Genomic DNA, 26,211 nt, shown 5'->3' on the forward strand with positions numbered 1-26,211 from the left:
AAATGTTGAAACGTATTGATCCTGTAAAAATAGCAATTATTATATATATAAAGAAAGAGACTATTCGGGCGCTTTTATTATACGATTAATTTACGTACTAATATTATTCTCGATTGAGTAAAGATAATCGGATTATACGGTTCACTCTGGTATACTTTTGTGTGTCACGTTAAGATGTTTCAGTCGCGCGTGAATATCTTCACAGAGGATTCAAATTCAAAGGCGCAGAAACAGAATTAGGAAGACACAGAAAGAGAGAGAGAGAGAGAGAGAGAGAGAGAGAAATAGAGAAAGAGAAAAGGAATATCTCCTTTGGAAATTCGTATCGCGAGCGGACCGAATTTCGCCAAGAATTTTATCTCTGATTCACGTCGCCACTACCGGCGACGCGTTGTAAATTTTGAACGGAAATGGAAAAGGAAGGAAGTCGAAAAGGAGATAAAAAAAATAATAATAAAAAAAAAAAAAAAGGAAAAAAAGCAGAAGGGTGGAAAAAAATTTTCTCGGTTACTAGAAAGGGGCTTGGGATTGGACGATGGTTTGCAACTCGCACCTACCGGTAGAGAAACGGAAATTCGGAAGTCCGCGAAATAGCTATTTTTCGGAACGCATTTCTACTATATCCTCTGGGAAATTTGGGATATAAAATATTTCTTCCAAAAATGCTGTTATATATATATATATACTAGAGATAGACACGAATTTTCGAATTAAATGTCGCGTTGATGTTAAACTGAAAAATAATAATAAAAATAATAATAATAATAATAATAATAACGGAACGTTTATATGACATTCTGTTTAAACTAAAGAAACTTTGTGAATAAAGAAAATACGAGATATTATAGTACAATACTTTTAATAAGAGAAAAAATATTCATTAAAAAAGAATTGAAGAAAAAGGGGATGACACGTTTCGTCCTCGTTCATTATTTTTCACTACGTATTATTATCTCAAAAAAAAAAAAAAAGAAATAGAAAAAACGTTCCTAAAAGACTCGTCATGAACTGTGCCAAAAATCTTTTCCCATGTCTTAGCAAACGTGAGGCGTTGCTGCTGGCCATTACATTTTCCAATTGCGATTATCGTTCGAAGGAGAGAAACTCGTGGATAGTTATTAGTGTAGGCGAACTTCATCTCTCTCTCTCTCTCTGTCTATCTTTCTGTTTCTCTTGCATCTTCATCATATACTCTCATTAAAAGCTCAATCCATTATATCCCTACTGGCAATACGGGAATGGCATAACCAACATGGCATAGAAACGTCCCTATATAGAACGGTAGTAGTTGAAGTTTTAGTAGTAGTAGTAATAGTAACAGTAATAGTAGTAATAGTAGTAGTAATAGTAGGGACAATTGTAACACTAGCAAAGGAAGGAACAAGTAGTAAATAAGGAAGAAGGAAGAGAATAGAAAAATAAAGATGAAGAAAAAGAAATATGATCGATAAGATACTAACGGCGTGGGTGGGAAGAAGGTACAATTACACTGAAAGGGGGAAAGAAAAAAAATAAAAGGAATGACCTAGGCAGTAATCTTAATAATGCTTTCAGTCGATCCAACTCTTTCCATCCACCCACCTACCAACCCCCTTTAACTTTACTCTTCTTCTAAGATCCCTCCCCCGCTTTCAGGAGGTAGCGGAGTAGTGGGTGGGGTGGGGGGGGGTTGAGGATGGAGGTAGAAGTGAAACGACTTTTGACTTCTCCATCCACCTATTACGTGCCGTCTCGGCCAGCTATTTGCCTCCTGGATCTTCATCTTTATTTGCTCGTCCACTTTATCTTGTTGTTCAAACCTTCTTCTAATACTTTTCAGACTTCTACTGATTCAATCTCTCTCTCTCTCTTTCTTTCTTTCTTTCACTTTTCTTATTTCGCTACTCTTCTTACTTGAAAAAAGTTCACGATTTTGTATACGTGACGAATGAAAAAGCGAAGTGACTTTGATTTTGCTTTAATCCACTCTTACCTTCTTCATCGTAACAATTTTATTACTATGTATTTGTGTGTGTGTGTGTGTTTTATTTTTCCTGTGATTTTCACAATAAAGCAATAAAAAAGTTAGGAAAGCAAGTGGGTAAAATATAGGATAGGTAGTAATTTACGACTCTCGTAATATCGGCTCTGTTCTGTTCTGTTCTGTTTTATACCCTGCACTGTGCGTTGTCCCGTTGGCTTGTTTCGAAATCTTTTCCGCGATATCGAAGAAAACGCAGAAAATCGCGAGTAAACGTTATTACGATTTATTCACGTAATATGTGGCTCAGTTACATTCCTAGAAACTCCCTTTGGCCTCGTATAAATCTAACCCATATTCCCCAAAAGAGAGGAAACCACGGAAATTCGTGGTTCCTATAGCTATATCTACGTACTTTCCATTTTTCACAATACTACCAAGCCGTGAAACGATCTCTTAAATGGACAAAAAAAGATAAAAATAATTTCAAGAAAAAGCAAAAGTAAGAAAATTAGAGAAAGGTACGAAAAACAATGAAGTATTTTCGGTTAGGGTTTAAGATAATTGAACCCTGACAAGATCCTGTCTAATCTTTTTACAAATAAATTAGTCGAACTCTCGACGTTGAATAATTATCCTCTTTTAATGAATGATATCTTTGATCGGACGTAATAGCGTGGAAAATCTTTTTCTCCCCTCCACCCAATTACTATTCTCCGTCTTCTTCTTCTTCCGATTTTCTTTTAGTTTTCATAATTTTTAATCCTTTTCTTTTTTTGATTTTATTCTTTCTGTTATCCTGTGAAAAATAAGGAGAAAAAAGATAGGAAACTTGACGAAAGCTTTTCAACCGTATTTGTAAAAGTTCAACCGTTGTTATCCAAGTTTTACAAATAACCACGATTTACAAATAACAACGTGTGTTTTAGCTCACTTTAGGGCACCGTCATAACACTTATGGGATTCTTTCCTATCCGATAGACGAAAGGGAAAGAAAAATAAAAGAGAAAGGGAGAAAAAGAAAGAGAGAGAGAGAGAAGCAAAAGTAGTGAGAACTTTATTAGGCTGCTGCAAAGGAAGTTAAAGCCTGAGGGTAAAGTAATACAACTTTAGTTGTTAATTGCCATTGGGATTTCGACCGGATGATCTCAGATAGATACTAACCCCTCAATTCGTTCCTTTTCTAAACGCTAATCGTAATTAAGGTATTAAATGCCAGCGTTACCTATCATCGCTATCCTTGCTAAATAAAATCACACCGCAAATATTTGTACATCATTCGACGAAAGAATTTTCTAGATTCGTTTTTTCTCGTTAAATATTTTTTCCAAATAAATGTGTTTATTTGTAAAGAATAATTATGAGAATAATTTGAAATCTTTTTAACTCAATTCTTCTTTTTTCGCGATGTAAAAATCGTTTTGGATAAAGGTACGTGAATTTTATTAAAAAAAAAAGTATGCTTTTTTTTTTATTAAGAAAGTGTTTATAAAAAATAGTATATTAAATTGTTAATTATTATAAGCGATAATACGAATAATATTTAAAATATCTATGGTGTTATACTTTAAAGTAACGTATGATATTAGAAAGTTTAACAAACATTAATTACTAATCGAAATCATTTGACAAATTAAATATAGACACTGGATTAATTATCTTCTCGCTCGATGAGAAATTATTATTTATTTTCGTGAGAAAGATATAGAGAAAGAAATAAAAAAGAAAAAGATGAAAAGTGTGTAGTTAAAAAGAAGGAAATCCACTATGAAATCGTTTGAGTGTGGTTAAATTTGATGGTGGTCGATTTAGGCAGAAACGTTAAGTTTCTCTTCTCGTTAGAAGTTTTCCACGAGACTTTAGCGAATAGAACGGCCGCAATATTTTTCGACGATATCGTTCGCACAATCGGTAGTGAGGTAGGACTGCTCTCGTTTTTCCGTCTCTACTTTCCTCCATTGCAGCACACTCGTCGTAAATGGCGCACGGAAATATTTCGTTCGATTTTTATATGGGGCTCTCGCCATCACAACGGCATATAACGCGTATAACTTCGGATATCGAAATAATTTACGAGCTTGCAACGGATAATGCCGAGTTGGATTTTGGCGTATGCAACTACCATAGGAAAGATTATACTTGAACATTTTATCGTAAACTTCGATTTCCTCTTTTCGGTTATATACAATATTTACATTTTATTGCAATCATCCTATTATTTTAGTTTTCATCTTTCGATATACATACATATAATCGATTAATCGATTTCATCCAATATCATCATAGCCACACTCATATTTCTACCTTTCAATTATACTATCATCGTTAATTGACCATCAAATAATTCGATATCAATGTTCCTCTAATTAATTTGCTCATTTATAGGTGTACTTGTATGAACGAAAAAAAAAAAAAATAAAAGAAAAAATATATAATGTATATAGTATATTCGTTGTCAGAAACTAACCACAATTATAAACTATATTTAATTAGAGGAAGAGAATTAAAATTTGGTCGCGCGAATTCGAGTTTAGGCAATCGCGAACAAAGCATTGACATGAATTGAAAACAAATGATCTGTTGTTGCATATTGTCATCGATATGGTCTGTGGCAATCTATCATCTTGACATTTTGGTTCCATTGAGAACGTGTTTATACGACTTTTCCCGAGTAACCTCGAAATGAAAGTGATCGATCATTGGTTCTACATGATATCGAAATGACGGGAAAAACGTCATTTCAGAGAGAAAGATCTGATCGTGAAAATGTTCACAGTGTATACACGAATTGACTAAAACACAAACATATATATATACGTGTATATTTATCCTACGTAAATTGGTGCCACTCATTTTTCGATATTTTCACCTTGGTCACATTTTGGTGATGCAACTTTTTCATTTTATTCCTATTTAATCTTATCATTTTTACTTGTGGCATGGTTTGCGCGACGATATCAGTACATTTGCATTCATGCATATTCGTATAACAACGGGGCGATGACGACGACGACGACGACGAAAAAATTTTCTCGCCAGAGAGAGAAACCGTGTGTTGGTTGGTAGGTATAGTATAGTATAGTATACGCAGGTAGGCAGACAGAGATGGGTCGGGGTTGGGCTCGGTTTAAATTTACACTAGTTAAAGTACCGCGTGCCGAGTACGAACGACACGTTAACTATAAAAATATCGTCCTCGGTTCGCCAACATTTTCCCTTCCACATACGAACGTAACTGGATTTTACGGGAGATTCGAATAAATGTTCTATTTTCTCTGGTCAATGCAATTATTATTATTATTATTATAATGATGACGACGATGATTATAATAAAAGAAATAAAATATCACATTATTCCGCGATATTAAAGGAATATTGTAAATAATTTCTTTCCACGTTGTATCATAAAATGAATCTAATTTTTTAAACGGTTGATCTTTCAGTAGTACGAAACAATATAATGTCAGGCAAGAGGTGTTCACGATTATAAAGTTACTTATACGTAAACAACGAATGATTCTTAATTATGTATAATAGTACTCGTTTCTGTATAAGCTTGTACGTATAAATTGATATACGTAGTACTAGACGTAATTTTCTGCGTCCACCTTTCCGCACATACGCGTACGGGTGCGAGCATTACGCGTTATCGATCCCTTCGTCCCTTCCATATTACACCCTGTTCTATCACTCTATCTCTCTCTACAAATTCTACTTCTATCAACGTAAATGCATCGCAGATGCAGATGTCAGGACGCGGCCGCGAATATTTCACAATATGGACGTCGGTTGTTTCCTCGTTATGCGGCACTTGTGCACACTTTGAATACTCGTTCATGTTTATGTTCTTTCAATGTATGTGTGTGTGTGTGTGTGTGTGTATATCGTTCTCTCGAAAATAGGAAATTCATGTGTCGTAATTGACGGCCAGGGGAACTAATAAAGGAGTTGGATAGAAATGCTGGCATAGTTTTACGCCATGGCTTTCCCATGGTAATATTATATTTTTACACTAATTTTTAGATCTAACGAACTATACTTCAGATTATATCCAACCTTACATCAACTAATCTAATTTATTTTTAATATGTATATATAAATGTATTTAAGAAAAAAAAATATATATATATATATAATATAATAATAATAATATAATATAATATTTAATAATATATATATTGTTAAATCTCAGAACGTTTTCTTTTTATTTTCTAACATAAGCTCGATATTTTCTTCGTCGAAAGAACGAAGAACTACTTCTATTTCTGTTAGTAAGTCTGTATTCGATATTAAGTCTGCATTTTGTGTAAGTAATAAGTCCGTATTTAATCATACTTTTGTTTTCCGAATTAATCCGTAAGTCCGAATTTCTGTTTTATTAATTAAGTCCGAATTCTGTATTAATTTATTAAGTCCGTATTTCTGTTTCGCGATTAAGTCTGAATTTCTGTTTTATTAATTAAGTCCGAATTCTGTATTAATTTATTAAGTCCATATTTCTGTTTCGCAATTAAGTCTGAATTTCTGTTCTGTTAAAGGAATTCTTTATCAGTGGGAACTTACTTTTTTTTAATATCGAGCCCCCCTCAATCCCAAATATAACCTTTGAATGAAGGTTGACCGAAACAAAGAGGGAACAACGTTTCTAGTCGTGTAAAGGGATAGAGGTCAACGTTATTTCAGACCAAGTGTCGGACAAAACTTTGATCTCACTACTTTTGGTCTCTGACCAACACGGGGGACGTAACAATATATATATAATATAATATAATATTTATAATATTATTAATATTAAATATAATATTATTATAAAAATATAATATATATTATATATACGGAAGATTAATTTAAAAGCTATGCGTATAATTCTGTATTATATTTTTAATAAAACTGTATATCTTTCATTTTCTTTATATTTACAATTCTATCTATTCAATAAGAATAATGTGATAAGTAAGATAACAATGTAAGGCTTTACGGTAGATTAAATAAGATTTATATATATACAAAGTGGGAGAGAAAAAGAGAAACAGGGAAACAGGGAGAGAGAGAGAGAGAGAGAGAAATAGTATTTATATTAAAATAGTTTTTGTTAGATCAGAAAGTGTGAATCTTATGTAGAATTTCAATGTACATACAAACACCAGAACACGTACTTTTTCAGATATGTTGCACTTGACAATTGGAGAGACAGACTTCAGGGAACGGTTGTTTCACACGAGAGAAAATATCTCCAACGATAATAAGAGAAACTTGAGTCGGACGTCTTCGTTCGTTGTCCCTCTGAGATAAGCACCCAGGTCGAATAATTTCAGCATGCAAACAACAGGCATTTATTCGTTGTAACTTAAATGCAAGTTTCTTCTCTTGCTTTTACACGTTATGCATATACATATATGTGAGTGTGTGTGTATATATATACGATAACATTTACAATATTATATATGCATATAACCGGTATATTTTCTGACATGAAAAAACAGAAAAGAAAGAAAAATAGTGACATTTAACGGAGTACGACATAGGGAACGATCAAAAATGTATTTTTTACAGTTCAAATATCTCGAATTGATGTTATTTACGAAACGCGAAAGAATTTTTCATCATTTTCTTGTCAGAGTTCAACAGGCTCGTAGAATTTGGAATTAATCGATCGTTCTTTTTCACGTCGAATAACAAAAGTCTGACTTTCCGTTTCTTCTCTATTTATATTTTCTTTTTCTTTTCTTTTTTTTTTTAAATATGTGAGTCGTCCTCTTCTTTTTTTTCGGTATCTCTTGGTATTATTTTTTTTGTCCTTTTCTTTTCTTTTCTTTTCCTTTTCCTTTTCCTTTTCCTTTTTCTTTTTATCTTTCACATGTATTTTTACTTGTCTTCATTTCTCTTCCTATTGCGCATTCTCGTTCGCTCAAGTTTCGAATGAACGATGCGAATTCTCAACTTCTCTTGGGAAATCTCGTCGCTTGCCAGGTGGATATAGAAAAGTATGCTAACACGTGTGACACACGTGTAGATAGATTCCTCAGACAATCCTTATTGTCTTTTCTAAAGATTTCGTCGAATAAAAAGATAATCGAAAGGATAGTATATACGATTGATAAATATTTCGTTTTTACCAAATAATAAAATCGAAAAGGAATAAATAATCGATAAACTGCCACCACCACCACGTTCTCAAAGTTTGTTAATTTTAACCAGACGTAATATCTACTCGTTCATTTTTCATTTAAATTTCCAATTGGTGATTTTCTACAAAAAAGAAAACCATATTTCATATATCACAAACGAAAGAACGAACAACAACGACGCTACGCTCAAACTTCGTATTCCTTTTGATTCACGATAATGCGATCAATGATGCACAAGAATCCAATTTAAATGTGTCATTCGTTATAATAAATAGAGGAAAAAGCCAATAATGAATAACAACGTAAAATATTTGTTGTATCCATAAGGTTTATCGAGATATTAAATGAATTAATATGTGAGGGGAATAATGCGGAAATGGCAAATCCGATGATCAATTAGCTAATTGATACATTATTGGCTTATAGATATAGGCATACACGTACAATACATTTATAAATGCATATATATATATATATATATATAATAGTATAGGAGAGACATTATTGCAGCCCAGATCGCTTTTGATATATAATCGGAGAAGAGCTTGGACTGTGAGTACCAGCGTTAATTACACAATATTACCTGCGTATCTCCATTACAAGCTAACTCAAACCTTCTCTCAGTGTCTCTAACTCTATCTCTCTCCCTCTGTGTGGGTCTGTCTGTCTATCTATCTCTCGTTCCTTCTATCTAACGGTATTTCGTAGATAGGATAGCTTGGTGGAGTGCAACGTTCTCACAGATGTGCATATCCCTATGCATATGCATAACCCCTCGTCGTAGAAATAGTATGCAAACGATGTGTAGGAAAAGTAACAGTCTACCTAGAAACCTTTCCCAGGCTGAAAATGTATCCAACCTTCGGTTACCACCCTCCTTTACCACCCCCTTTTGCCATCATCATTCCCACCCTCACCTCCTCCCCCTCCTCCTTCTCTTCCTTCTCCTCTAACCTATCTCTGTTTTTGCCTTTTGCGGTGAGAAGAACGTCACTGAAATGTCCTCGGGCTTAAAATGTTATACGTAAAACGAATAAAATTTGTGATTTTGTTTTAACGATGAACCCAGTCCTATTTCTTTCTCCCTTTCTCCTTTCGACCAGTCTTTCTCGTAATTAGTAGTTTCGTTCTCTCTCTCTCTCTCTTTCTTTCTTTCACTCTTTCTCTCTTTAGTCTCCCGGAATTTCTGGTTCTCTCCCTATCTTACTCATCTCGGTTTACCAAGTTCTATATATTTTTCGTTCATCCCTCCTTTGTTTTGTTTTATCTTTATTGTTAGGTCAAGCTTCGCTTGAAATCCTCAAATTTGCATCCCTTAACGACGAATGAAAATGGAATTTTTGTAAACAACCTACCACAACTTTGTTTTCTTTTTGTTTTTGTTTTTCTCATTCTTTTTCTTCTTATTTAACGAACTTCCTGGTAAAAATGTAATATAATCTAAAGTATTCTTATTTAAAATAATATTGTGTGTGTATGTGTGTTAGAAAAGTTGAAGATTTTGTATTTTTATTCTCGAAACAACGTGCCTATCATTAACACCTGTAATATGGTATTAATTAATTTATATATATTTCTTTTTTGTAAGCAATCGATTTAATGAATTTGGTTTACAAATATTAAACGCGCGTTCTTGTTAAAAATAACGTTAGATAAGGTTAATATTTTTCATTTATATCTTCGAAACAATGTACCTATCATTAATACCTGGAATAAGATATTTGATTGATTTTACAATAAATCGATTGATTGATTCTTCGAAGCAATCGACTCAATCGAATTACATCGATCTATCGATTGAATTCCATTTCTGATTGTAAATTATGTATTCGAGTGTTACAACAGTGTTGGGTAGTCAATGTTTCACTTGGCAGAGAGATCGGAAGATGCGTAATACGCTTCATTTACTTCGATAACCGTATCTCATCTCTCAAAATTCAAATATTTTTTCCAATTTTATATTCCTCATATTTCATTGCACCCTCCATTAAAGGAGGATATTTTATTAGTGAAAATCTATCTGTGTAATTTGTATAAGTCATTCGAATATTTTTACGTTTTACGATTTCGACCTTTTCGTGGTTGGTTCGAGTTTTCGTTTTAGTTTCGTAATCGTTGTTTTCGTATTTGGTGGTTGTCGTTTTTTTTTTTTAAATAATTTTGATTAATATCGTATCGCTTTTCCTTCTCTACTTTGTTTCTTTTTCCTTTCTTCACTTTTGTCAAATCGTTGTTTTCATTTGTTTTTTTTTATTAGTACGCTTTTCAGCCAATTAACGACGAATCTTTTGTTTTTACATTTTAATCCTTTTCTAAATCTTCTTATTTCACCCTGTTTCCTCCCCCCATTTCTATATTCGATCCCTTTAATCCTACTATTTTCTACCATTATGACAAAGTGCATTTTGTATTCGAGTAGAACGCTTTGTTGTATTTCCTGTTAGAAAATTCTTTCCTCGTGTCATATATATTCGTCGTTATTTTTCATATTAGTTTTTATACTTTTTCTTGTCTCTCGTTTCAATCGTACCCGTCAACGATTTTCATTTTTACAATAACAGTCGTATTTTTTATCCCAAACGTTTCTTACGATAAATGGAAAAATAAAAATTTTCTCTTAAAAGGAGAAGATTAATCGGATGATCATACTTGTTCTTTCCCGAGATAAAACGTTTCTTTAATTACGTGAAAAGAAATCATTTCTTCACGGTACGATAAACTATGTATATGAGAAATAAAGAGAAAGTAAAAAGTAAAGAAAGAGAGACAGAAAGAGAGAAAGAGAGAGAGAAAAAAGGAAAGAAGTTAAAGTTTTATGTCGGTACTTTATATTCATATACCTATCTTACTATTTTTTCAACTTTAATAAACGTCAAATGTATTACATTATTCACACTGCGAATAGCCGTTGTATTTCTTTCCACATAATTGTCAAAATTCTTCACGTAGTATAATATAGTTCTCGGTTTAATATTATCTTAATCTTCGTTAGTTCTTCACTTATAAACTATTAAATCGAACAAAACAAATAATCAATATTAATTTATTAATAAAATAGAAAACAATAGTCATGAATCTCTCCAATTGCGATGTTATTAAAAAGATATAAGGCTCACGAGAAATACATATTTACAAGTTTTCAGTCGAATAATGGCGACTTTTCGAACATCCTGCACGTACAAGAATGAATTGAAAAGTTTTTTTAAAGGTCTCTACGAAAGAATACGTTTTATTTATTAAAAAATAAAAAATAAAAGTAAGTTTGACCGAGATATTGTTCCTAGGTTGGACTGAAAACTTTTCAACTCACCTCTATAAAATAATCATATCTTTTTGTTTCCTATTTTATATTCCTTTTGATTTAATCTTTATTTATCTATTCTTTCTTTCTTTCTTTATTTTCCATTCTGATCTCTTTCTTAAGGGATATAAAAACGTTTGTATTTTACCCAACATAGCCAGATGTATTTCATGCTTTTGGAAAATCGTGTTAGCCGTACGCGAAAACGAGCATGAATTGTAAATTATTAAGTAAATGCTATGTAAAGCGACGCAATAGCTTTCCATTCTCCCAGTGGGACTCTTTAAATAATGGGTAACGCCACCTGCTGGAAATGAACCATCCTCCTCTCCTCGTTATACCTGAAATTCAAATTTTATCAGGCGCATGCCCTCGCTCGGCCCTTTTTCTCTATGTTTCATTTAATTAAATTTTCCCTTTTCTCCCTTCTCTCTTCGGAATTCTTGTCCCTTTCTTTTCTTTCTTTCGATGTCAAGAAAAAAAAGAAAAAAAGAAAGACCAAAAGGAAAAAAAAACAACTCTGCAAATTTTATCGTATCTATCACCTGATCGTTCGAGAAAGGTAAGAAGGAAGGAAGGAAGGAAGGAAGGAAGGAAGGAAAGAAGGAAGAAAGGAAGGGTGGAAGATTCTTCTCCTTTTCTTCTTCTCCGTTTCATCTCCCAACACTTTTCATACCACCCGTTTCCCTACAATAAACTCAACGTTCCTCCGAAAGTAATTCGAAATAAGAGCTTAACTCTTAACGTCGAGAATCGTCAAGTGAAACGGTTTAAGGAAAATTTTCTTCCATCTTTGTCTCCCGGCAAATAAAACGACTAATTTCCTAGTTCGAGGAATTACAGGGGTTAAAACGACGAATACTGCGCGTATTCCTTTGCAACGTCTCGTCATTAACAAAATAAAGAAAAAGAAAAAGAAAAAACGCGTAGATACAGGTCGTCTCAAAAGTTGTTTTACCAAAATAGACAAATCCTTGATTGTTGTTTGACGAACATTTACAACAATAACACAGTGTAACTGCAATATTCATCATTTCTAAATAAAAACAAAATACTCCTAACTCAAATGTAGAAACAAATTAATATCAATATTGCACTATATTGTTTTATTTTTCTCGACGAGTCGACATTTAGGACACCCTATATTTTACTATAAAAAATAACTGGTGTGTGTACTTACGTACGCACGTAAGAAATTATACTTCTTTTGCGTACCAAAACGAACATAACCTCAATAACCTCAAAAATAACTTCAAAAAAATAACTTAAAAAAAAATAATAATAATATTATATTATATATATAATATATCGATATATCTATGTATATATAATAAAGAATAAAAAAATATCAAAATATAGATATCAGTCCACATTAAATATAAGAGAGATATATCGAATTTCTTTATGCGTCAACGGCCATGGCGCTGTGATAGCATTGGTTCCCACTCGATCATTTAAGTCAAGCAGCGCTGAGTACGATTAATACTTGGATGGGTGACCCGCTTGAAAAAAAATGGGAAGAAGAAGAGAAGACAACTTCATGTCGTAAATTTGAAATCGCTTGGCTTTGGCGCGCATCGTAAATACCGACAAACTTCGTGGTGTCGTTTTTACTGACGCTCGGAACAAAATCACTCCCATCACATTTTCCCAAACGCGCCAAAAGAAGTATAACTTCAAAAAAAAACGAATTTGCGTCGTCCAATTATCGTTGAGGATCGATAGTGTCATCAGTACGGTTTCGTTGTTACTTCCTTCGTATCGAAACGGGAACGACCCAAAGAAGAAAAAGAAAAAATAAATGTAAAATATATGAAAAAAGAAACGGATAGATAGATAGATAGATAAAAAGAGAGAGAGAGAAAGAGCAGTAGATTTAAAAGAGGGCATTCCAAAGCCATTATCTATCTGTGGCACATTAACCGAGCATGTGGCAAACGCGAAGGACGGATTTTACACGAAGCCTCTCTTCTCCTTCCTTGCTCTCGTATTCCAAAGAAGAAAAATAAGGAAACTAAAGAAAGAAAGAAGAAGGAAGAAGAATGACGAAAGAAGAAGAGAAAAAGTGGATGGAAACGTAATGGTGTCACCAGGGAAGCCGCTAGAGACGAGTATAGCGTTTCAAATGCGCTTCTTTTTCGAGAAGACCCTTTGATGCTAGTTTTCCGAGTCGCGGAAGTCTTTTCTTCTTCTTCTTCTTCTTATTTTCCTTTTTTTCTTTCTTCTTTTTCCTTACCAACCACTCCTTACCCCACCCCACCCCACACCTCGAATCTCTTTATCATATTCTCCGATCTTTTCCATTTTTTCTTTTTCTTTCTTTATCCTCCTACCTATTTTCCTTTCTTTTCCCTTATATTTCCTTTTTCTTTTCTCTCTCCGTTCTTTCTTTCATCAATTCGATACTTAGATCTTTTGGTAATTACGTAATAACAAGACAATAATGAATGGACGACCATAAACGGCTATTTCTTTTTCTTCTTCTTCTTCTTTTTTTACATTTTTTTTTCCAGGAATTTCTTTAATTAATTTCATTATATCATGCTAACTTGGTTTATAATTTTAATTACGTTCCATTAGTAAATATTGTATTATGTTTTATTCGAATCTTAATTCGAATTAATGTGATCTTTATTTGCATTCCATTTTACGAGATAAATCATTCATTTGATTGGACTATCGTTAATTATTATTACTTTTTAACGATGAAAATATTTGATTCGACTTTTCTTTTTTTTTTTTTTTATAAAACTATCCGATGATTTGATTTTTATTTAAAGTCTTTTTTTGATTATTCGTCTCTAATGGGGATACGATTTTAATTAGATGACATTCGTTTCTACGAATTGAAAAATTCATACGATAGGTCTGTTTTTTTTTTTACTAACTTGCTTCTTTTTTTTTATTATTATTCGTCCAATGAGGAGACGATTTTAGTGAGATGACGGTTTTCTTACTGTACTTAACTAACTCGCATTCGTTTAACCCTTGTTACTGTTACTGAGAGGACAAGAAGGTTGAAACCCAGTTTTACCAGTGACGTATTATTCGTAATTTCCCAGCTTGGAATATCCATAAGTATATATATATATATATATTTTTGTATATATGTATATATGTATGTATATATGTACGTATATGCATATATATACACATATATGTATATACACGTATGTACTTACGTCTATCGGCTTCTGGCGTCCTATCGTAAGCAGCTTTAGCTTTGGATTCAACCCTGACGTTGGATTTTCAAAATGCGTCTAGCTACTTTCACTCTACTTACACTATCTCTCATTTTTCTCTATCCCTACGTTTAACGTTTCTAGCAGGCTTCTCAATTTATTCGGATTACGTTGATGGACGTGACAAAGTGTTTGAAAATGAACTTTTAATAAAATCATAAAAAATGATTTACAAAGCATTCCAAGTAAAATTTATTACGTCTTTTTTTTTTCTCTCTTTCTAACTTTTTTTTTTCATTTATGAAAAACAAAAAAAAAAGAAAAAAAATAAAGGAAACATAGAGTAGTTGGCAAAGTGAATGATAATTTTTTTTTGTTCTTTTCACCTTTTATAGGAAATCGCGTAGGATATTAGGCAAACGTAATTATGTGTTATCCATCACGAAAATTGCAAAACTCTTTGGATGGTACAGTTCAAAGAAGAACATGGATCAACGGATGTATTAAAAAGTGGATTCCCCTTGATCTTCGAGAGCCCTTTTTTCTCTTTACCTTATTCGTGACTTGGCATAATATCGCTAAAATTTTCTTTACCATCGTAGATTTTCTCCTAAAGCTTTTTGTATATATATGTATGTATGTATATATATATATATAAATTAATCCGGTCTCGTTTTGGACGGTTCTAAGCTTCCTGCTTTACGGTTGAAACGATAACGTTTAATAAAGCTTTATAATCGCAATGCAACTTACTATTCAAATATATACAGGGTGTCCAAAAGAATTGGGACCAAACTTATGCTACATATTACTGGTGAGATCAACTAGAAACTTTTGTTCATCTATTTGATACACCTCACCAATGTATAATTTAAATTTAGTCCCAACCTTTTTGTACACCCTATATATATTACCCTTGGCGGTAGCGTTTAAAAAAAGAAAAAAAAAATATTAACAAAGAACGGCTGCTATGAAATGACACGCCGTGGAACAAATGAAACAAAATTTTTAATTTCTTTCATTAGAAAGACGACGTCCACGAGGACGCGAATAAAAATATAGGTACAGTTTGTTAAAATATTTATTCGTCGGACGTTGAGATTGTAAATCTTAAGAGAATAAAAATGTCAAACAATTTTTAGACAGTCGCGTTATTTTGCGACGACGTTGCCTCGATTAAACCTTGTCCCCCATGAGCTCGCTTTGTCAGTCTGATAAATTTAGCTTTTAATCTCACTCTCTCTCTCCCTTTCTCTCTCTCTTTCCATTTTTTCCTTCAACTATGTATGTCTCGTGTAACTTAACTTTGTACGAATAATAAATATATATTTCACCGTAACTTGATTATCCTTATTTTGAATAACTCGTCGTGTAAAGAAAAAAAAAATGTCTTAAATTATTTCAAATATCTCCTTGTTACGTTTTGTAACGTCTGTCGTAAGATATTATCGTACGAAAAATATTACTGAAATTTGAGTACAAAATGAGAACGAACAAAAATAATGTAATCGTAATTAACGCGTTTTCTGTTGCGATCGTTAATAAATAATAATTGTTTTACGTGGATTAACGAGAAATTTAATTTTAAATCGTCGACGAAGTACCTTGTTAACAATATCGATTTAAACGATCGATATATAAGCGTGTATATTATAATATATATTACGTATGCTACGAACGGTGATAATTCTTCTGAAACTTTTAAGAGACTTTCATGTTATTTAAATCAAAGTCTTATAACGATTGATATATTTTCTGTATTATCTCTAATTCACATTAATGCGGATTAAAGAGGAATTTAATATATGATAATATGTATGATTTCGAAAAGCACGGGTATCGTTAATTATTAGGAAGAAGGGAAAGGTGAACGGTAACGGGGAGAGGGACGAAGAGTCCGGGCTTTTCGCATCGATTAACTCTTTCAATGAACTATAAATTCGAGGTAGGTAATATATGACACGATTATTACGATAGTTTAATAGTATTTACTTGATTTATTATTCAACTAACCTAATGATTTTCTCGATTAAAATACGATAACAAAAGTTTTTCGAAATATTATGATCAACTATAAATTAAATGAAAATTTATTCTTTCTCTAACGTGTTGTATATGGATACTTACTGTAATACAAATATTTACTTTAAATTACGTGAGATATAATTTGATGATAGAACAAGTCCACTTTCTTGGTAGATAGATTTGATTGGATTTGAGGAAGAGAGACCGAGGTAAATTTCGCGAACGGGTAATTCACGGTACAAACGATTCATTTCCTGTTAGCCCGAAGCTATCTATCTGCTTGTTGGATTCAAAAGACAGTGTCTCATAGGATATAGTTTGAGATACATCTCAGAGGAAGCGTAACATCGATGATTCTTACTTGAATTCCTTGGACTGAGTTAATCGAAGCATTTCGAAAGAGGATCGCTAGACTGGTCATCACGGTTTCAGCTATTCCGTTCAACTCACGTAGTAGCCCTTTTCCTTCAACCGATTCCAAGCGAAATCCTCTTCCTTTCTCCGAGCACAAAATCGCCTTAGGTCTTCAAATGCACCACCTTAAACGTTCGAGGAAATGGATACCCAAAGGATTTATCGTTGACCTTCGAACCAATCTCTTTCAAATATCCTACCCAAGTAGAGAACTCTACTTTTCAAATTCTTTTCTTTTTTTATTATTCCTTATTTGAAATTTTCTCCTTTAAAAAATATCTGACGATATTATTATTATTATTATTATTATTATTATTATCGTCACCCGTTGGCGAGTATTTTCCTATCGTTGTTGACGTTGATCGATTAACTCGAATAACAAACTTTACGAAGACATTAACCATCTCATTTTTAACGAGATAAGAATGCACAATTCGGAAAACAAGATCGTGCACGGAGTGACACGAATTCGTTCATTAACCGTTCACGCTCGACCATGTAGAAAAGGAATATGGAAATGAAGCGAGTTTTCCTTGAAATTCCATGCCTAATGTTCCGAGTCAAATCAAATGATTTCCTTCTGAATTCTCTTGTCTGATTCATGAAACTTTGTTATTCTTTTATTCGAAATCCTCTAACGAACTACTACTACACAATGTATACGAATAATTGTATATACGAATAATTGTTTCTTAGGTTTTTACGTTAAATAGAAAAATTACATTGAAACAAATAATATAATCAAAATAAATTAACGAAGTTTATTAAATGTTTCATTAATTTAAATTACTCGGAGTTAACGACATATTTTATTAATTAAAATTGGAATTAAATGGTAAGAAAATTATCACCGATGAACGATAAGTTTTTCTTTTGTTTCGAGAAGTAAGAAAATTTCTTTCCTCGTTGATCCGGAGAAATTCGCAAAATAAGAGCAACTTTTTACGACAAATTTTATTTTATCCTTAGAATAAAATGTTCTTATCCTTATCTCGGGAAGATATTTCTTTCTTTCTCTCCCTTGCTCACGTACATCGTATAAAAAGCTTTAGAAACAAAAGCAGAAAAAAAACAATTGTTTCTTTTCTCAGGAAAGATTCTTAATCCCCTAGTTCTAGGACTTCCATTCTCCTTGAAAAAAATTTATCATAATACGTACACACACACACACACACACACACACACACACACAAACCTAGCTATACAGTATTGCGGTAAGATCCTCCACAAATTCCATTTATTACGCGTACCTCTACAACGTTAATATGGAAATAAATGTTGAAATGCGAAGACGGTAAGCTAAGATTATACGAAACGATGAAATATTACTTAAACACAAATTTTCCAAATGACTCGGACTACCGGGTATACGTAAAATAATAAAAAAAAAATATAAAAAAGACAAGAAAATACGTAGAATTAAATGCATTAAAAATAATCGAATATTCCAAAAGTTACACAAACTGTTTTTTCAATTAGTAGAAATAATTAAATAAAGAAAAAGAAAAATATATATGCATAGTTATAAAATAAAGTACGATATTACAAATGAGTATAAAACTTTCGCAAATGTTGATAGATCATTTGTCAGTACAATTTAAAAAGATCGATTATATTTCTCATGGTGTAAATGCATGTCCGCGTAGTAGCAGCAATGACACAGTCACATATTTGACAAAAGCTTAATACCAGACAGAGCTCATTTCTCGTGCTTGTAAGCTCATTAATCTCGGTGCTGGTAACGTTACCATCTCGCTGTTATCTGGGTGATTAACGCTACAAAATGTCGCGCATTTTCCGTCTCTTCTCTCTCCTCCCTCCTCCCAACTACTTTTCTTTATTTCTCATTCTCTCCCACTTCTTCTTCAAAGTGGTACCGTTTAAACGCTTTCACAACACTTCCTTTGTCTTTATCTCTCTTGACTGAAATATTGCAAGCGAGTACCATCGAGCAACAAACTTGCATCAAAATGGCAATACTAATGCCATGTCAAATGTTCCAAGCTTTTACAAACAAAACTTTTATATATTTGGTATCATATCCAAAAATATTTATATATATATATTTTTCTCTTCACTCTGAGTTTATCGAAGTACGAAGTTTTATCGATGGGGTGATAGGGAAAGGGGGGATATGTTACATAAGCCGCCATGAAAAAACTACCATTTTGTTTTTCCCATTAAGCTTTATATCAAGTTTCTTTTCAATATAAATACCTCGAATATTTTCTCTCTCTCTCTCTCTCTCTCTTTCTCTCTCTTTGAAATATTTTCATTTTATCATTAAAATGTAAAATCAAACTTGACAAATCGTGTTCTAATGGTCGAAGATTTATTCTTACTATCTTCAAATACTAACGTATTACTATACTATTTAAAGTTGAAATGGGGAAAAAGCTTAACTACAATACTTACATAAGAAAGTCAGTAGCGTAATTACGGTCGTTACGATCGAGAAAGGAATCCAGTTGATCCGCTTAATCGCGAGGAAAGCTTTCAAGCTCTGGCGAATTCGTCAACGTTGTTAACGCTTTCGAGGACCTTTTTTTTCTTTTAAAAACAAAAATAAGAAAAGGGATGAGAATGGGTGGTGGGGGGGAGGAGTTGGGCAATTTTTATCCCAAACTTTCACGGAAATCTAAGTAGTATTTTTCTTTCTAAACAACTTTTCTTCACGATCTACGATCATAGTAAACAAAATGGGGTGAGGAAAGGGGTGGGGGTGGGAAAAGCACACGAGTATTTGAAGAACAATTATAGAGAAACTACTAGGACTGCAAAAAACGTCTTAGGGTCTCCTGTTGGTAATTGCAGCCCATTCCTCAAGCTCCCGATGCTGGAGTATTGGAGACAGAAGATGAGAAAGAGAGAAAGAGATAGAGAAAAAGAGAGTCAGAGGGGAAACGGGGGGACGGAGATGGGTGCACGAGGGGTTGAAGGTAGAGAAATAGTCGATGAAAATAAGGGGTAGTTGGTTGAGACTCAAACTGAACGTTCGAAAGCATTTTTCCCCTTTTTTCCCGAGGATTACGAGGACAACCACTACCAGGAGTGAATTCCTCACCCGTTCCTGGGTTCTCTCTTATCAAGTCCATCCTCCAATCCCTCTTGAACGTCCTCTCCATGGTCCTCTATACCACCGGTAGTGGCAATGGACCGTGAGAATTATTAAGGCTCGTATTTTTCCTCCATTGTGCCCTTTGACGTCGAGGCTCGTTATTCGGCTCTTTCATAACAACCAACTGGGTATGGAACGGTGGTTTACGTTCGTTCGTTAAAAAAATGACTACGAGTTAGGTGGAAAAATCGATCTCACGGTTACCTTACCTCACCTACCTATCTACGTTACGTTACGTTAAGTTTATGCGAATATATTTCTTCCTCACGATAGATATATTATATATATTTGTAAGATTTATAATTATTTAATAATGTTTAATGTCGTTTAAAAGGTATATTTTTTATTTATATTTCAAATTTATGATCAATATTTATAATTGATTAATATTGATTAATTTGTTTTTACTCGAATATTATTAAATTGTAAGTTTGTTTTATAATATATTTATTATACCGACAAAATGGCGATTTATAATGGCAACCGCTTGATTATTTATACCGAATGAAATATAATTTAAATATGGTTTATCTTTGATTATGAAAAAACAAGAATAATATCGAGAAGATGAATTAAAATTGACAATATCGATGTGACAATCGTGATTATTTTTCGTGTCAATCTATGACCATTTTGAATTCGTACAATTTGAAAATATATATCAGCCATTGACGAACATTATAAAAGAATAAAGAAAAAAGAGAAAAATCAGAATAAGAATATGAGAATCGGGACGAAGTTAAATCTACGTAACTCGGTAGATTCGAAGATATTTCGAGGGAGTTTATTCGTACCGAGTGAATCTTTTATCGCGAGATAAAGTAGAATCTCCGTTTCATGGACACCTCACTTCTTCGAAATCTCCGAGAAAAAGGATATCGAGATATCTCTCAAGAATACCATTGGTATGATGGTGGTTATCTTATTCGTTGCTATCTACTTATCTCGTACTTTTCTTCATCTTCACCATATTCATCTTCTTCTTCTTCTTCTTCTTCTTCTTCACTAACCACGTTCACTAAAAACTTTCTTCTTTTTTCTCATAGTTTCTTTTTTCATGCAGTTTCGCGTCCTAGATACTTTTTTTCTAGCTTCAAAGAAATCTTCATTTCCTCATTTCCTTATTCTTCTTTTACTTTCTCTCTCTCTCTCTCTATCCATCTCTAAATCTCACTTTTTCTATCTACCTTTTGCTTTGTGTCATTCTTCCACAGTATCTTTTCTTTTTTTTTCTTTTCTTTCAATCATCCCAATGATAGGTAGCTCCTCGTAGGGTAGCTTTACTTTCAGTATAATATTTCTAAGATTTTTCATACTATTCCATTTTCCTTCTCTTCGACCTATTTTTATTCTTTTCTCCCGGAGTCTTCTTCATTATTCCATGTTTCCTCGAAAAAGAAGGAGAACGAGAAGAAGAAGAAGAGAAAGAAGATGAAGATGTTTTATTCCTATTCCTTCAAACCGCTTTTCTTCAACGCGTTCGCCTATCCAATATCCTGTTTCTCTCCTTCATTCGAGTGCATGGTGAAAAGTTTAGGATTAGGTGATATTCAGGAAGCAAGTAAAACGTTCGTGAGCGTGGATTTAGTCGCGTGAAAAGACCGATATAGAAACTTCTATGTATATGTATATATATACATACTATATTTATATATATATATATAGGTATGTATAAGTTTGAAATCGAACTGTCTCCTGTCTGACTTTCAACTTCAATACGGATTTGCCTTTTCTTCTATTTCTTTTCACTAGGAGGACGACTATACGCGTTCAAATAACTTACGACTGAGACTTTTTACTTCTTCTGTTATTTTCTTTCTCTTTTTTTCTTCTTCTTCTTCTTTTGATTTATTTTTTAACGTAAGCATATTTTACCCCGAGTACCACAGACACATAGAAACGCACGCGCTCCTTTCCCACGATTTCCAATTATCTCGCAGTAGAATTATTTTATTTCTTTTATTTGTTTTTATATTTCAAATAAACGACCACTCGCTCAGTGGCTAAGTGCATTGCTAGAGAAAACCTAAGAGGGAAAAATTATTTTGCAGTGGGTACTCATTAACGTCCAGCTAACGATCGGACATAACTTTCGAAAGCATTGCGTCCTTTCGTGAACACCTTTCAACGACTTTTCTTCTTGCTTAAAGGATTATTACCTGAAATACGATTCTACTATTTTTACTATATTTATCTTTTCTTGCTATAAACATTAATTATTGTTAAAAATATCTCTCATAAAATAAAAATGAAATATATACGTATATATGTAAGATTATAATTTAACTGTTAAACAAATAAGATCAATGATATATAGAAAATTGTAATTGTTTTCTTTTATTTACTTTTTCCTTATTTTTTCTCGAATAATATAATATTATATATAGAAAATAAAAAAACATCTATTAAGAAGAAAAATTTGGTCGTAATGAAAAGTTGCATTTTGTTTTTTTTTCAACCAACGATAAAATATAGACTGTATAGTTAAATAAATAAGAGAATAAAATAAATACATTTTTTCGAGATCACGATTGAAACGGTGTCGAAGTTACGAGAAAACCTAACGGGTCGTGTCAAAATAGTCCTTCCTTCTCAAAAGGAAACAAAATCGAAGATAGGACGACGTTCGAGCTCCTATCTTGAAAGTAAAACAAACTAAACTTTCAATTCCATTTAAAAGTTAAGATCTTTGTTCTTAAAAGCTTGCCCCAACGTTTAAGTATTTTTCTTTTTTTAATTAAACCTATCTCGAAAAGGATAATAAATTCTCTTATATTAATAGTTAACAATGTTAAAGTTTAGAGAAACGTTTCGAATTTTTATATCGATAATATTTCGAAGATAAACCCAATACGATTGGTAGGATTTTGTTGTATGAAAAACGAAATATTTTCAATGGTCATCGACAATTTATTGTAAAATTGCATATTAACTGTTATTCCACACACATATTAAGTACAGTTATTACAGTTACGTTATACTATAAACGAGTTTTCAATAAAGTATTTCATAAATAATAATAATAATAATAATAAAAGTAATATTTTAATTTTATAAGTAAACCATAAGTATGCGTGAAATTGAAATAAAACTAGCGTAGAATCGATTCCAATTTACTTCCACTCCTTTCTTAATGAACCTTGAATTCTAGTAAACGTTGGGTAAACGATGAATGGAGGAGGCTATAGGAAATAGGAAAAAGAGAAAGAGAGCGAGAAATACAGACAGAGAAAAAGAGAAAGAGAGATAGAGAGATGGAGTAAGAGAGGTATACAATAAATTCCTATCGGACCGATAAAAACGTCGAAGTCGGCTTCGAATCACGTTTCGGACGTTTTCATGGATCGATAGTGGCGCTTGCTTGGTGAAAAATGGTGAGAAACTAAAAGCTGATTCTTAAACGTCGAACTTCTCCCCAGACCGTTCCCTTTAGTTGCTTTTACTTTGTCTTCTTAAACGTGTATTCTTTTTTCTCGTCTAATGACGTGGAAAAGATACGAACGATGTTTTAAAAACGAAATAAGAAAAAACTATAACAAAGAAAAAAAAAAATAAAAAGCACGCGAATTAAAATGAATGGTATAAGTCGAACAGTTAATTATTAGTTGTAAGAAATTTCGTTCGAATTGATTTTACTTTAATTTCGATCACTTTTGTTATAATATATTTGTTTGAAATTAGCAAAGAATATAATTTAATAGTTTTTAATATCATATGCAACGTAGGTCGATCGATATTGCAAAAAGAATTATATACAAATTTTTAATAATTTAATTCTGTCAAAGTTTACAATTTTACACAAATAACTGTTCAATCAATTTTTTAATGCACCAGAGTATTTATGATTGTTTATATGATTTTCTTCTTTTTTAGTATTATTAATATATTTTTTTAACAATACCTATATTATTATCCTAATTTACATTGAATAAAATTTGAAAAAATATATAAATATATATATAAAAGTATTATCATTAGTATCCAATTAAATACGTAATCTTGAATATATAATTAATACTGATAACCATTGAAAAAAAAAAAAAAAAGGAAAAAGAAAAAGAAAATCTATCAACATAAATTATTATTCATATCGAACATAATATTCAAACGAAATATATCCTTTCATATTTAATTTACGAATGAATCGATGGATAAAAAAAATAAATAAAAATAACATCGAAGACAATATATTTGGCAAATAAAAATAAATAAATAATAGCGACAAGAGAGAGAGAGAGAGAGAGAGAGAGATAAGTAAATATATTACGTGATAGCTTTAGGGTGAGAAAATCCGATGTTCGGTGAATTGAAAACAAAAGAGGAGATAAAAGCTGGCACCTATCGCTTCGAGTTCGTAATTGTTCCGTTGATTCGAACCACTAAGATCTCGAGAAAGAGACGAACTTGCTGAGAGAAACGGGGTGTAGGGTGAATAGTAGGAGGGAATAGGAGGAGTTTAGAAGGAGAGGAGGATGATGCTGCTTGCTCCCAATGTCTCCTAATGTAATTTTGTTTGCGAATCCCAAAGGCAAACGTGAATGAGGACAAATTAGATTAGGGATAGAGACGCGCCTGCCTGTCGACCTTTGCGTTCTTCTTCTTCTTCTTCTTTATCTCTTTCTTTCTTTCCTTCCTTCCTTCCGTCCTTCCTTTCTTCCTTTTTTTCTCTCCTCCTTTTTTTTTTTAACTCCTTCGAGATGCGAAGAGAAAAGAATGGAAGCGGGTAGGCAGAAGCGTAAAACGTACGAACCGTGTGAATCCTTTGTGAACACCCCCCCACCCCTCTCTCCCCTCCTCCCTACGTTTTTCCTCTTCTTCTATCCACCATTTTTCTTTCCTCCCTACCGTTTTTCTTTTTTTTCTTCCTTTCTGTTATTCCCTTTTCTTTCTCTTTATCTTTTCGTTATATCCATCCTTTATAGCCTTTGTTCTGAATCACGTTCTAGACGGCGGCTAATGTTGTTCCATGGCTTTTCTTATTTTTCTATTATTTATTTTTATTTTTATTTTTATTTTTATTTGTATTTTTATTTTATTTTATTTTATTTTATTTTATTTTCGCGTGTGTACGAAAGTGGGTAATGTTTACTTCAATTTATCGAAACTTTGTGCTAAAGTTATTTTCCGGTTTTTTCACACGAAAAAAATCAAAAATAAAAACAGTCAAAGAAAAAAAGAAGTTATTTTTCATTTTCTTTCGACAAGTTCACAGATCAAATTTTTGAGAATATATTATACTTTATTATCATTTTCTTTTTCTTTATTTTCATGCATTTCGAAATGTGAGAATTTTTTGGGACTATGCGAAAGTTACTCTTTGCAATCTTTTAAGTTTCTTTGCTTATTATTTTTTGAAGGATTAATGAAAAAAAAGAAAAAAGAATGATAATAAAGAAAGATAGGAGATGAAGACACAGGGATTGTTAAATATTAATATCTTCTCTCGTTATTTGAGAGGTAGATATCTCCTCTTTTTTTCTTTTCTCTCACAAGTTTCAAGTTTTCCTCTTTCATTTTGTTTTCCCTCGTCTCAATGAATTACTAATCCGGTAACACGTTCTTTCGATTTAGAAAAAAAATGATTTAAAAATATCATAAATATTTAGCCTACACCTAATATTCGTTGCATGTTTATTCTCTCTCTCTCTCTCTCTCTGTTGTTCTCTTTTTAATATATTTATAATCGTTATCAAACATTTCGGACTTTGAAAAAACAAAATAAAAAGAGGAAGAAAAAGAGGAAGAGAAAGAATAGTACTTAAATAAACGAAACGAAAAATAGAGAGAGAGATTTTAGAATAAGAAACGTGAGAAAAACAGGAGAAACAGGAGAATAATAACGAGAAATAAAGCAAAAATATAATATCTAAGGAAGAAAAGTATGTATAGAGTTAAAGGATTTTTGCGACTTTAGTCGTTCCTCCTTCGGCATTTTTCTTACTACTTGCAAATCGCTTACTCGGCTTTCAGTCTGGACTTGCCAGTTTCTCCTACCTTTTTATTTTCTTCCCTTTTTGAAAGAAGAAAGAAAGAAAGAAAAAAAGAAAGAAAAAAAAGAAAGAGAAAACTAGAAGAAGGCTTGG

The 26,211-nt window shown here is 32.5% G+C and overlaps 1 protein-coding gene across 9 annotated transcripts in view; it reads left to right on the forward strand.

The window, feature by feature from the left end:
- Positions 1-26,211, forward strand: part of LOC122521129 (disks large 1 tumor suppressor protein) — a 380,822-nt gene that overhangs the window by 33,646 nt on the left and 320,965 nt on the right. The gene's annotated exons all lie outside the window — the stretch shown is intronic.

The sequence above is a fragment of the Polistes fuscatus genome, unplaced genomic scaffold (genome assembly GCF_010416935.1).
Source record: "Polistes fuscatus isolate 324 unplaced genomic scaffold, CU_Pfus_HIC Scaffold4, whole genome shotgun sequence".
Taxonomy (NCBI): Eukaryota; Metazoa; Arthropoda; class Insecta; order Hymenoptera; family Vespidae; genus Polistes; species Polistes fuscatus.